Source organism: Mobula birostris, chromosome 10 (genome assembly GCF_030028105.1).
Source record: "Mobula birostris isolate sMobBir1 chromosome 10, sMobBir1.hap1, whole genome shotgun sequence".
NCBI lineage: Eukaryota > Metazoa > Chordata > Chondrichthyes > Myliobatiformes > Myliobatidae > Mobula > Mobula birostris.
In genome coordinates this window covers 124,221,735-124,236,875 of record NC_092379.1, presented here as the reverse complement: position 1 = coordinate 124,236,875, position 15,141 = coordinate 124,221,735, and the positions used below count along the sequence as shown (strand labels likewise).

Here is a 15,141-nt window from a genome sequence, read left to right as displayed (position 1 = left end):
GGGACCCCTACTCTTGTGATTTTTATAAGTGACCTGGATGAGGAAGTGGAGGGATGGGTTAGTAAATTTGCTGATGACACAAAGTTTGGGGGTGTTGTGGATTGTGTGGCGGGCTGTCAGAGGTTACAACGGGACATTGATAGGATGCAAAACTGGGCTGAGAAGTGGCAGATGGCGTTCAACCCAAATAAGAGTGAGATGGTTCATTTTGGTAGGTCAAGTAGGATGGCAGAATATAATATTAATGGTAAGACTCTTGGCAGTGTGGAGGATCAGAGGGTTCTTGGGGTCTGAGTCCATAGGACACTCTAAGCTGCTATGCAGGTTGACTCTGTGGTTAAGAAGGCGTACGGTGCATTGGTCTTCATCAACCGTGGGATTGAGTTTAAGAGCCGAGAGGTAATGTTGCAGCTATACAGGACCCTGGTCAGACCCCACTCGGAGTACTGTGCTCAATTCTAGTCGCCTCACTACAGGAAGGACGTGGAAACCAGAGAAATGGTGCAGAGGAGATTTACAAGGATGTTGCCTGGATTGGGGAGCATGCCTTATGAGGATAGGTTGAGTGAATTCGGCCTTTTCTCTTTGGAGCGACGGAGGATGAGAGGTGACCTGACAGAGGTGTAAAAGATGGTGAGAGGCATTGATCATGTGGATAATCAGAGGCTTTTTCCCAGGGCTGAAATGGCATGCACAAGAGGGCAGAGTTTTAGGGTGCGTGGAAGTAGGTACAGAGGAGCTGTCAGGGGTAAGTTGTTTTTTTTTATAACACAGAAAGTGGTGAGTGCATGGAACGGGCTGCCGGCGATGGTGGTAGAGACAGAAACAATAGAGGTTTTTTTTTTGGGAGTCTCCTGGATGGCTACATGGAGCTTAGAAAAATAGAGGGCTACAGGTAAAGCCTAGGTAGTTCTAAGGTAGGGATATGTTTGGCACAGCTTTGTGGGCCGAAGGGCTTGTATTGTGCTGTATGTTTTCTATGTTTCTAAGAGACAGGCAGGAATTGAAACGGACAGAGGGAGCTTATTAGGAATACAGGAGAGAGCTGGAGAACAAGCTTGGACAGAGTAGCGCATGGGAGGTGTGGAGGGACGGGAAGAACATCACTGGCTTCAATCAGCCTAGCTGTAGAGCACTGGAATGCAGCCATGAACGGGCTAATGAGTTAAACCAATTCTTCAACAGGTTTGGGTACTGCCCTCCTGTTCACACCTACCTCAGCACAACAGTCCAGGCACCCAATGTTCCCTCAGCACCAATGCCTCCTCTCTCCACTTCAAGATGTGGATGGACAACACTGTCTACATCCCTTCCTTGCCCTGCACCTACTATCCACACCTCCACATACCAACTGCTATTGTCCCAATCTTCACCACCCCCAGCCCCTAACTTCCATCAACTCCCCAGTCATCATGGACTCACCTTCAATACTGAGAAGGTGATAAGGGCTCTAGGGCAACTCAGATACGGCAAAGCACTGGGACTGGATGGTGTGAACACCAAGGTCCTGAAGCAGCGTGCTGAGCAGTTGTGTTGAGTCCTCCAGCGCATTTTCAGTCTGAGTCTCAGCTTAGAAAGGGTCCTGACTGTGTGGAAGACATCATGTGCGGTTCCAGTACCCAAGAAGGGCCAGCTGAAAGTCTTGAACAACTATCGTCCAGTGGCCCTGACCTAACATCATGAAGACCCTAGCGTGGCTGGTCCTGGTTCACCTCCGACCCCTGGTCAGGTCAGCCCTTAATCCCCTGCAGACAGTGGAGTCAACGATGCTATCACCTACCTGCTGAACAGAGCCTACTCTCATTTATATAAGCAGGGCAGCACTGTGAGGATCATGTTTTTCGATTTCTCAAGTGCCTTCAATACCATACAGCCCTCATTGCTGGGGGAAAAGCTCCATTCAATGCAGATTGACACTTCCATTGTATCCTGGATAATGGACTATTTGACCGGTAGACCACAGTATGTGCAGCTTCAGAGCTGTGTGTCAGACAAGGCTATACGTAGCACTGGGGCTCCAAAGAGGTCCATACTGGCTCCCTTCCTGTTTACCCTGTGTACCTCGGACTTTAGATACAACGCTGAGTCATATCATCTGCAGAAGTTCTGATGACTGAGCCACAGTTGGGTGTGTAAAGGGAGGATAAATAAAGGGCCCTGGTGGAGGACTTCGTCAATTTGTGCAAGCTGAATCTTCTGCAGCTCAACATTAGTAAGACAACGGAGAAAGTGATGGACTTTAGGAAGACTATGCCTGCATTGCTGCCCGTTACTATTTATGGTGAGGACCTACAAGTACTTGGGGGTGCACCTGACGACAGACTTGAATGGAGCACCAATACAGAGGCTATGTACGAGAAAGGTCAGAACCACCTCTAATTCCTGAGGAGACTGAAGTCCTTTGGCGTATGCATGCTTGTCCTTCACATGTTCAATACAAGAGATGCCAACAGGCTCAATAAACTGATTAAAAAGGCTGGCTCTGTTATAGGAGTCAAACTGGACACATCGGAGGGTGTGATAGAACAAAGGACTGTACGGCAAATCCTGGCAATTCTGGACAATATTTCTCACCCTCTGCATGCCACCTTAGCTGAACAGAGGAGCACTTTTAGTAATAGACTAAGACAACTGCGCTGCACCAAACAGCGTTATATGAGGTCATTTTTACCCTCAGCCATTAGGCTCTATAATGAGTCAATCTATAGCCAAGGAAGTGATGATCCTCTCCTGTTAAGACCGTTTGTGGTAAATTATTTTTTTTTATCCTTTCTACTTCTCTTCTAATATTTATATCTGTGCACTTGTAATGCTACTGTGACAATGTAATTTCTATTGGGATCAATAAAGTACCTATCTATCATCGCCCTTTTTCATCTCCCGATGCAATTCGTCTCTCATATTCTGGCAACTATTTGGAGACTTGAATATTAATGCAATCAGGGTCTTTCTACCCTTGCAGTTTAACTCTACCCACAAGAACTCAACACCTTCCAAGCTTATGTCACTTCTAAGGATTTGATTTCAATTTTTACTGACAGAACCACAACATCCCCCTCTGCCTACCCGCCTGTCCTTTTGATACAAGTTGCATTTTTGAATGTTCGGCTCCCAACTGTGATCTTTCAGCCACAATTCAGTGCTGCCCACATTATACCCGCCAATCTCTAATTGCGTTACAACACCATCTACTTTTATTATTATAGTAATTTATGAATGTAGTAATTATATTAATATATATTTTTATTTTTACTTTTATTATACTTTTATTTAGTATTATTATTATTACTATTTATGGTTTTATTACTATTATTTATGGTGCAACTGTAACGAAAACCAATTTCCCCCGGATCAATAAAGTATGACTATGACTTTATTCTGTATACTGCATACATTCAAATATAACACCTTTATTCCTGTATTCATTACCCTTTTCAATTTTGCCCCCATGTTGGACAACATCCCCACCACTGAACATTTATATCCTGATGTGTACATTATGCAGGCCAAGTTCTTGATATGCATGTTAAACCTTCAAAATGGTCATTCTTAGCACTGACAAAGGAAGATATTACAGGATGGACAGAGGAAAAGTTGTAAAAACGTGTCTAGAATGTCACTGAAGAAATGCAATATCCCCACTGATTTCTGGAAGCTTCTGTCCCAGAACTGCTCAAAGTGTAGAGAGCACATTTGCAATCATATCAAACACCTCAAGGCCTTTCATTGAGAGATTACAAATGCCCTGCATTTGCAGAAGGAAAAGATCACTCTTACTACCCATAAACCATTACCTGCCCCTTGTATTGGGGAGTCTACAGTTTCCACAATGGCCCTATTAGTCACCTCAGAACTCTCAAAACCAGATTGGAAGTCACAGTTTATCTTACAGATTACTTAAAAGGAAAGATTAACAAACTAGTTCAAATGTTTGCACTCAGCTTCCAGCCACATAGCCACTCAACACGGTACATGTCATTTCTACCTCCATCACAGGATTCATAAGAAAGTCTGCTAAGATGGCTGTCTGATCCATAGAAATTAATTCATCTTATATTGAATCAGTTCTTTCTTCTGTTGTCTAGTCTCTTCCAACTTTCATCTATGACAACTCTGATACCCTATCATTTTGATAACTTCCTGTGTTCTTGACCCAATCCTAATCAGTTCCACCATTGATATTCTGTCTATATCTCCATCCGACATCAGGTGGCTTGATGGCCTTTGAACAGAAGCCAAATCAGCCTCCAAATAAAACCAACTTCACCAGGCTAAATATATTCTTACAGCAGACTACTTCCCTGTAACTCCTATCTGTCACTTCCTCAATCTCCTGTGTGAGCCGAAGGTCATCGAGTTGCAGCTCCAGTTTATCACAGTCTCTAAGGAGCTGCAGCTCAGTGCACTTCGTGCAGGTGTAGTTATCAGGGAGACTGGAGGTTTTCCAAAGTTCTCACATCAAACACAAGGAACATAACACTAGCTCTAGACTCATTCTCAGTGCACTATGTACTAACAGAAAAACTTACTAGAAACTTACTTAGAGCCTATATCTGTGCTTGCCCATTCTCGCCCAAGCCTGTTGAGCCAAAGCCGGACCACTGTAACAATACCCCATTTCAACAATGTGTATTTTCTTTTTATTGGTTCAAATAAGGCTCACTCCTGACGAGACCTGTAGTTCTCAAATGTTCCTGCCCTGCAAGATGTCAGTCTCTCACTCACTACTTCAAAATACCACAAATGCTAAACATCCTCATCAGATGGCTTGGTAGTCCTTGAACAGTAGCTGAATCAGCCCCCAAATAAAACCAACTTCACTGGGCTGAATACATTCTTACATCACACAATTTCTTTAAATCCACTCACTCTCCTGACACAAAGGTCCTGGGCCCAAGTTATGCTCACTTCTTCATGGGATACTCGGAACAAGAGACAATAGGTGCAGGAGTAGGCCATTCAGCCCTTCAAGCCAGCACCGCCATTCACTGTGATCATGGCTGATCATTCACAATCAGTACTCCGTTCCTGCCTTCTCCCCATATCCCTTGACTCCGCTATCTTTAAGAGCTCTATCTAACTCTTTCTTGAAAGCATCCAGAGAATCGGCCTCCATTACCTTCTGAGGCAGAGCATTCCACAGATCCACAACCTTCTGGGTGAAAAAGTTTTCCCTCAACTCCATTCTAAATGGCCTACCCCTTGTTCTCAAATTGTAACCTCTGGTTCTGGACTCCCCCAACACTGGGAACAGTCTTTGATTATTTCTGTTCAGATCTTTTCCAAGTGATAACTGTATTCCACTACCCACAGTCATACTTTGTTACCAATTTCCATCACTTCCCAATAACCAACAACTAGATCCTACCTTGCTTTTCTTTTTTCCAATCTCCATTTCTAGAAGTATGTTAGAAACCAATACCAATTAGAAGCCCATAGGTTCTCATTCTTGACTACCCCACCTCCCACCTTCACCTGTAAGGACTCTGTTCATTTCACACAGTTTTTCTAGTTCCATCATATTGATTCTGAGGATCCTTTCTTTTTGCATAATCATGGCTTTCTTTCCACCATAGCTGAGAGTTCTCACTCACAACTGCTATATTTCCAATACCCTTGGCTGTACCAATGTAATTTGTACCTGGCCAATCTTGGTGTTCACCACACAGTATTATCCATACTCTCTCCACCATTACCACCCTCTGCAGCTTGAAAACAGACATATTTGTATTTTTCACTTTTCCAGTTTTTGCCACACTGAACCACCGTTTTTCTCTCTATATAGATGGTGCCTGCCCTAAATAACTCAAGCTTTGTTTTTACTTCAGAAAGAAAAAAAAAACAAAGAAACCAGAGGTTCGTGAGCCAGTCTTCATTAAGTGTTTGGAGGTGGAGAGGAATTAGGCCATTTGGCCCATCTGAGTCTGCTCTGCCATTTAATCATGGTCTTTCAGCGTTTTGAGCACCTTCTCCCTTGTACAGTAACTGCACTCACTTCTCTTCCCTCGCACCTTTCAACATCTGGCACACTGCTAGTGTCTTCCACAGTGAAGGTTGATGCAAAATACTCATTTAGTTCATCTGCCATCTCCTTGTCCCCCTTTATTATTTCTCCAGTCTCATTTTCTAGCAGTCCTATATCCACTCTCATCTCTTATTTTTTTACATATTTGAAAAAGCTTTTATTACCCACTTTGATATTGTTTGCTAGCTTGCTTTCATATTTCATCTTTTCCCTCCTAATCATTCTTTTAGTTGCTCTCTGTAGGGTTTCAAAAGCTTCCTAATCCTCTATCTTCCCACTAATTTTTGCTTTGTTGTATCCCCTCTCTTTTGCTTTTACATTAGCTTTGACACCTTTTGTCAGCCACGGTTGAACCATTTTGCCATTTCAGTATTACACCATTTGAAATTCCTTGGCATGATCATATCTGTCCTGGCACCAGCATGCAAGTGCCATCATAAAGAAGGCACAACAGTGCCTCCACTTTCTTACTAGTTTGTGCAGATTTGGCATGTCATCTAAAACTTTGACAAACTTCTATTGATGCACAGTGTGAAGTATCCTGAACGGTTACATCACGGCCAAACACCAAATGCCCATGAATGAAAAAGCCTTAAAAAAAAAGCGGCGGACATAGTCCAGTCCCTCAAAGGCAAGGACCGCCCCACCAATGAGCACAGGTACAAGAAGCACTGCTACGAGAGAGCAGCATGCATCAAGAACCACCCACCATTCCACCAATACTCTCTTTTCGCTGCTCCCAATGGGAACGTGGTACAGGAATATCAAACATACAGTTGCAAGATAAAACATTGTGAACCCTTTGCAATTACCTGGTTTTCTGCACTAATAACTCATAAAATAGGCTCTGACCTTCATCTAAGTCACAATACAATCTGCCTAAGCTAATAACACACAAACAATTGTACTTTTCATGTCTTTATTGAACACATTGTTTAATCATTCACAGTTCAGGCTACAAAAGGTATGTAAAACCTTGTATTTAACAACTGGTAGAACCTCCTTTAGCAGCAATATCCTCCACCAAATGTTTCCTGGAGCTGCTGATCAGATGTGCACAACAGCGAGGAGGAATTTTAGATCACTCCTCTATACAAAACTGTTTCAGTTCATCAATATTTCTGGGACAGCTTTCATGAACAGCCCTCTTCAGGTCTTGCAACAGCATCTCAATTGAGTTAAGACTCTGACTTGGTCACTCCAAAACACAAATTTTCTTCTTTTTAAACCATTCTGTTGTTGATTTACTCTTATGCTATGGATCATTGTCTTGTTGCACCATCCAGCTATTAAGCTTCAGGTAACAAATCGTTACCCTGACATTCTCCTGTAAAATGTCTTGATACAATTTTGACTTCATTGTTCCCTCAATGATTGTAAGCTGTCCAGGCCGTGGGGCAACAAAACAGCCCCAAATTATGATGCTTCTTGCTCCTTCATTGTTGGGATGAAGTTTTGGTGTCGGTGTGCAGTGCCCTTTTTCCTCCAAACAGAGGTGTGCACTTCTGCCAAAAAGTTCAACTTTTGTCTTATATATCCGCAGAACATTGTCCCAGAAGCACAGCAGAACATCCAGGTGGTCTTTTGCAGATTTAAGACATACAACAATGTTTGCTTTGGAGAACGGTGGTTTCCTCCATGGTGTCCTTTCATGAACACCATTCTTGTTCAGTGTTCTTCTTATAGTGGACACATGGACAGAGACTTTAGCAAGTTCTAGAGACTTCTGCAGTGCTTTTGCTGTTATCCTTCAGTTCTTTTTCACCTCCTTCAGCATTGCATGTTGCACTCTTGTGAGTTTTACAGGATGCCCACTCCTAGGGAGAGTCACAACAGTACTGAGTTCCTCCACTTGGAGACAGTTTCTCTTACTATGGATTCATGAACACTCAGGTCTTTAGAAAAGCTTCTGTAGCCTTTTCCTTCTTCTAAGGTCCTCCGACAGTTGTTTTGATCAAGGCACAGTGCACATACAGATCTTGAGAAGAGCAGGCTCTACCAGTAACCTGGCTTTGTGTATTTTTTATATATATAGGGCAAGGCACCTCTACAGCCCAATCTCATCTCATTGATTGGAACACCTGACTCCAAGTGTCTTTTGTAGTAGGCATTATCCCAGAGATTCACATACTTATTTTGAACCTAGACTGCGATTGTTTAAACAGTATTGACAAGAAGTAGTACAATTGTTTGTGCGTTATTAGCTTAGGCAGATTGCGTTTGTCTATTATTGCAACTTAGATGAAGGTCAGACCACATTTTATGAATAATTAATGCAGAAAACCAGGTAATTGCAAAGGGTTCACTAACTTTTTGTTGCAACTATAGAACAGTACAGCACAGGAACAGGCCCTTCAGCCCACAATGTTGTGCCGAACCAGCTAAAAAGCAAATCAAGAACACCCAAACATGAAATCACTCCTACCTATACAATGCCCATATCCCTCCATCTTTCTCACATAAGTATATAAAGGGTAAAAAAAGAGTCATGGGTAGATCAATACAAAATGACTCTGGAGATATTGTAATGAGAGATGCAGAAATGGCAGAGGAACTGAATGCATATTTTGCATCAGTCTTCACAATGGAAGACGTTTGCAGTATACCAGACATTCAAGAGTGTCAGGGAAGTGAAGTTTGTGCAGTGAAAATTACAACTGAGAAGGTGCACAGGAAACTTAATGGTCTGAGGGTTGATAAATCTCCTGAAATTTTTGGAATGGCACCCTCGGGTTCTGAAGGAAGCAGCTGGAGAGATTGCAGAGACATTAACAATGATCTATCTAGCATCAATAGATTCTGGCATGGTACCAGATGACTGGAAAATTGCAAATGTGGGAGGCAGCAGAAAGGAAGCTATAGACCTGTTAGCCTGACATCAGTGGTTGGGAAGTTGTTGGAATTGATTGTTAGGGATGAGATTAAGGAATACCTGGAGACACATGACAAGATAGGCCAAAGCCAGCATGGTTTTCTGAAAGGAAAATCCTGCCTGACAAACCTACTGCAATTCTTTGAGGAAATTAAAAGTAGGGTAGACAAAGGCGATGCAGCAGATGTGGTGTACCTGGATTTTCAGAACGCCTTTGACAAGGTGCTGCACATAAGGCTGATAAAGAGACCATGGAAGTACAGGGACGTTACTAGCATGGATGGAACACTCGCTGGTCGGCAGAAAACAGAGAGTGAGAATAAAGGGATCCTATTCTGGCTGGCTGCCAGTTACCAGTGGAACTCCACAGGGGTCGGTGTTGGGACCGCTGCTTTTTACGACGTCTGTCAATGATTTGGACTATGGTATTAATGGATTTGTGGCTAAATTTGCCAATGATACAAAGATAGGTGGAAAAGCAGGTAGTGTTTTTAGGAAACAGAGAGCCTGCAAAGAGATTTAGATAGTTCAGGGAAATGGGCAAAGAAGTGGCAAATTAAATACAATGTTGGAAAATGTATGGTCATGCACTTTGGTGGAAGAAATATACGGGCAGACTATTATTTAGATGGGGGGAGAATTCAAAATGCAGAGACGCAAAGGGACTTGGGAGTCCTTGTGCAAGATACCCTAATGGTTAACCTCCAGGTTGAGTCAGTTGTGAAGAAGGTGAATGCAATGTTGGCATTCATTTCTAGAGGTAAAGATTATTAGAGCACGAATGTGATATTGAGGCTCTATAAGGCACTCCTGAGACCACACTTGGAGTATTGTGTGCAGTTTTGGCTCCTTATTTTAGAAAGGATATAATGACATTGGAGAGGGTTCAGAGAAGATTCACAAGAATGATTCCAGGAATGAAAGGGTTACTGTATGAGGAACGTCTGACAGCCCTTGGGCTGTATTCCTGGAGTTCAGGAAAATGAGGGGGGAATCTCATAGAAACATTCCGAATGTTAAAAGGACTGAACAGATTAAATATGGCAAAGTTATTGCCCATGGTAGGGGAGTCCAGGACAAGAGAACACAACTTCATGATTGAAGGACGTCCATTTAGAACAGAGGTGTGGAGAAAGTACTTTACTCAGAGGGTGGCAAATCTGTGGAATTTGCTGCTACGAGCAGCTGGGCAGGCCAAGTCACTGGGTGCATTTAAGGCAGAGATAGACAGGTTCTTGATTAGCTAGGGCATAAAAGGGTGTGGGGTGAAAGCAGGAGAGTGGGGATGACTAGAAGAATTGGATCAGCCCATGACTGAATGGAGGAGCAGACTCGATGGGCTGAATGGACTGCTTCTGCTCCTACACCTTATGGTCTTATTGTCATTCATGTGCCTATCTAAATATCTCTTAGAAGCTTTTAATGTATTTGCCTTTACCACCACACCAAACAGGGCATTCCAGGCTTCCACCACTGAGTAAAAAATCTTGCCCCTCACATCAACCTTGAACCTGCCCCTCTCCTCTTCAATGCATGCCCTCTGGTATTAGGCAATTACAACCCGAGGAAACAGATACTCCCCGTCTACTCTATGCCTCTCATAATCTTATAAAACTCTAAGATCTCCCCTCAGTCTCTGCTGCTCCAAAGAAAACAACCTAAGTTTATCCAGTCTCTCATGATACCACACGCCCTCTAAACCAGGCAGCATCCTGGTAGACCTCTCCTGCACCCTCTCCAAAGCCTGAACATCCCTTCCTGCAGTGGGCAACCAGAACTGTATGCAATACTCCAGATGTGATCTAACCGGAGTTTTATAAAATTAAAACATAACCTCTTAACTTACTCAATGCCTCAACAAATGAAAGCAAATATTCCATAAACTTTCTTAATCAGCCTATCGAATTGCGTAGCCACTTTCAAGGAGCTATGAACTTAGACCCCAAGATTTCTCTGCTCAGCAACACTGTTAAGGATCTTGCCCTTAACAGTGTACTGTCTCCTTGTATTTGCCCTACCAAGGTGCAATACCTCACGTTTATCTGGGTTAAACTCCACTGCCCATATCTGCAACTGATCTATAACGCACTGTACTCCTTGCCAGTCTTCTACACATCCCACAACTCCACCAATCTTAGTATCATCCACAAACTACTAACTCAAGAACCTATATTTTCATCCAGGTCATTTACGTATATACATCACAAATAGCAGAGGTTCCAACACAGATCCCTGCAGAACACTACTAATTACAGACCTCCAGTTGGAAGGTCAGCTGGTGGCACAATGACATCAGCAAAGGCTCCTGAGTTCGAATCCAAGTCGGCCACCCCCCCGAGCACGCTTTCCATCCATGCGGGTTGAGCGTCGAGCTAGCCACTCGGCCTCATATAAAAAAAAGGGGTCGAGTCAGGAACATTCATATTGTGACCCGGTTAATCCGAAAGGAGACCAATCCTGACACTATGCGCCAGACAAGAATGGCTGACTGTCTGGTGCCACAAGCTAAAAAAAAAGTTGGAATGGGTCCTTTCAACTATTACCTTCTGTTTTCTATGCGCAAGCCAGCTCTAAATCCAAACAGCCAATTCGTTGCAGACTCTATGCATCTTAATCTTCTGGATTAGTCTCCTATGAGGGATTCTGTCAAATGCCTTCATAAAATCCATCATCCACTGCCATACCCTCATCAATCTCTCATCACCCTGTCAAAAAACTCAATTAAGTTGGTAAGACAATAACATGCCCAGCACAAAGCCATGCTGGCTCTCCCTAATTAGAGCACGGGTTTCCAATTGCTCATATATCCTATCCCTAAAATAACTTCACTTACCTGAACATTGAACTGATTCCTACAACCTATGGACTCACTTTCAAGGATTCTACAACTCATGTTATCGGTATTTATTTATTGTAGTGTTTCTTCTTTTGCACATTGATTGCATGTCAGTTTATGCTTGTGTGTAGTTGTGGATTGATTCTATTGTATTTCTCTGTTCTGTGAATCCCAGAAAGAAAATGAGTATCAAGGTAGTATACAGAGATAATAAACTTACTTTAAACTATTAGATTTCTACTATCCGCAAGTTTTTTGCTTTTCAATCACAACTCTCGACTACTTCTCTGATTAAAATCCTTCTGATTACCATTAAACATCAATCTGAAGACAGTCTCAGCTTCAAAGTTCAAAGTAATTTTTTTTTCCATATCAAAGTACATATATATCACCACATATAACCCTGAGGTTTATTTTCTGGCAGGTATGATCAATAAATCTATAATAGAATAATAACCATAATAGAATCAATAAAAGATTGCATCAACTTGGGCTTTCAGCTAGTGTGCAAAAGACAACAAACTGTGGAAATACAAAAAAAGGAAACAATAATAACAAATAAGCAATAAATTTCGAGAACGAGATGAAGAGTCGTTGAAAGTGCATCCATAGGTTCTGGGATCATTTCAGTGACGGGGCAAGTGAAGTTGAGTGAAGTTATTTCCTTCGGTTCAAGAGCCTGATGGTTGAGTGGTAACAACTGTTCCTGAACCTAGTGGTATGTGTTCTAAGGAAGGCTCCTGCACCTTCTTCCTGATTGCAACAGTGAGAAGAGAGCATGACCTGGCGGGGGGAAGGTCCCCTGACGACGAATGCTGCTTTTCTGCTCTACACTTCATGTAGAAGTACTTAAAGGTGGGAGGGCTTTACACGTGATGGAATGAGCCATTTCCACTACTTTTTGTAGGATTTTCCATTCAGGCATTGGTGTTTCCATACCAGGCTGTGATGCATCCAGTCAATATAGAAGTTAGACAAAGTTTAAGATGTCATGCCGAATCATCTCAAACTCCACAGGAAGTAGAGGTGCTGCCATGCTTTCCTCATAATCTCACTTATGTGCTGGGCCCCAGGACAAGCCTTCGAAAAGATAACACTGAGGAATTTGAAGTTGCTGGCCCTCTCCATCTCTGATCCTCAACAGGAATTGTTTGTAGTGCAAAACAATATGCACATCCTGAATGGGTATGGAAACTGGTTCACATTCTCCACATTGCAACCAAGGTAAAGGAGCTAGCCTACAAGAAAACACTATAGAGAAAGTCATTTTAGCAGTCTGAAGTTAGAACACCGTTATCATGTTTGCATTTGGATTTTCTAATAGAAAGTCTAAATGTAAACAGTAGAGGAAGACTGTGACAAAATATAGTTACAAATATATTAAATAGGAAGTTTTACATTATAATTGCAATTAAAAGTCTGGCATTGTATACTGAAGGATATCAAATACTCCATGAAAAATCAGTCACAAGTTCACAAACGGAAGTTTGAAACTGCACAAAATAATAGATCCCCTCCCCGTAAACTATATTTTGACAAACTAGCAACATGAAGAAAATGCACAAGGATATCAAATGACACTGAAAACTTTGTGATCAGTGTTGGGACAGCTTCTTTTCATGTTGGACAATACTGTGCAAGGTCTTAGGCACATATCTACAGCTAGGGTGCCCAAGACTTTTGCATAGTAATATAGAAATCTTATGCATTCCACTATAATGCTGCCACAAAAAAATTCATGACATGTGAGTAATGATCAACCCTCTTCCGATATGGGTCTCTATTACACACTGAGGGGGGAAACAGGGCAGAGAAACATGGTTGGGAAAAAAGGAAGAAAGAGGGGAATCAGCGTAAAGCACCAAAGAGACATTCTGTAATGCTTAATCACCGAGTTGTTTGGAATCAAATGTCCTTGCATGGTATCACAAGGTGGGTGTTTCTGCACCTGTGCCACTCCTCCCCGCCCCGGCTCCTCTGCCACATGTCGCACATCCTTCACGCAGTGCTTCACCCCTGCCATTTCCAACATCCTCTGCTCCTGTCAGATTTACAAACTCGCTCTCCACTCCTCATTGACAAGTACAGTGCTGTGCAAAAGACTAAGGCATTCTAGCTATATATATGATTTAGTCAATGATTTGGATGAAGGAATTGATGGCTTTATGGCCAAGTTTGCAGATGATACGAAGATAGGTGGAAGGGCAGGTAGTGTTCAGAAGATCTGCAGAAGGGCTTAGACAGATGGGGGGGGAAATGGGCAAAGAAATGGCAGATGGAATATAATGCAGAGAAGTGCAAGGTCATGTACGCTGACAGAAGGAATAAAGGCATGCACTATTTTGGTAATGGGGAGAAAATTCAAAAATCAGGGCTGCAGAGACTTGGGAGTCCTTGTGCAAGATTCCCTAAAGGTTAACTTGCAGGTTGAGTCAGTGATGAGCAAGGCAAATGCAATGTTAGCATTCATTTAGAGGACTAGAATACAAAAGCAAGGATATAATGCTGAGGCATTAGAGAGACAGTACTTGGAGTATCGTGAGCCGTTTTGGGCACCTTATCTAAGAAAGGTTGTATTGGCATCAGAGATAGTCCAGAAGACCTCTACAAGATTGATTCGAGGAATGAAAGGGCTTACAGATGACTGTCTGATGGCTCTGGGCCTGTACTCGCTGGAGTTTGGAAAGAATGAGCGGGTGATCTCACTAAAATATATCAAATATTGAAAGGTCTGGATAGAGTGGATCTGGAGGGATGTTTCCTATAGTGGGGGAGTCTAGGACCAGAGGGTACAGCCTCAAAATTGAGGGATAGCTATTCAGAGCAGAGATGAGGAAAAATGTCTTTGTTCTTTGCCCTCTGGATCTCTGGAATTCATTGCTGTGCAGACCAAGTCATTGGGTTTACTTAAGGGGGATGCTGACAGGTTCTTAAGATTGATATGGGCATCAAAGGTTACAGAGAAAAGGGAGGAGAATGAGGTTGAGAGGGATATTAAGTCAGCCATCATGAAATGCAGAAGCAGATATGAAGGCCGAATGGCCTAATTCTTCTCCGAGGTCTTATGACAACCTTCCAAAGGATATAACCTGAGATTATTGTTGTTACTCTTACCTTCAACTCCAAGAATAAGAAATATCACACATACAAAAGAGAATATACAAGAGCAGTATTGGAGAAATTTTGCACAACATGATACTTGTAATTCCAGCAAATGTTACTTCATCGTTTTCCATCTGGCACATTACAATGGGAGTTTACCTGCCCACTTACCATATACATTCACCTTTCAATTCTCACACCCAGGGAAAACATACTATGCTCCACATTATGCCTACTTGACTTTATTTTTTTTTTATTATGGCCTTATTCTGATCAGCTGTGGCTCTTCAGTGATGGCCTTTGACC

The 15,141-nt window shown here is 42.5% G+C and overlaps 1 protein-coding gene across 1 annotated transcript in view; it reads right to left on the bottom strand.

Annotated features, from left to right (window-relative positions):
• Positions 1-15,141, bottom strand: part of rlim (ring finger protein, LIM domain interacting) — a 68,913-nt gene that overhangs the window by 19,054 nt on the left and 34,718 nt on the right. The window lies entirely within an intron of this gene.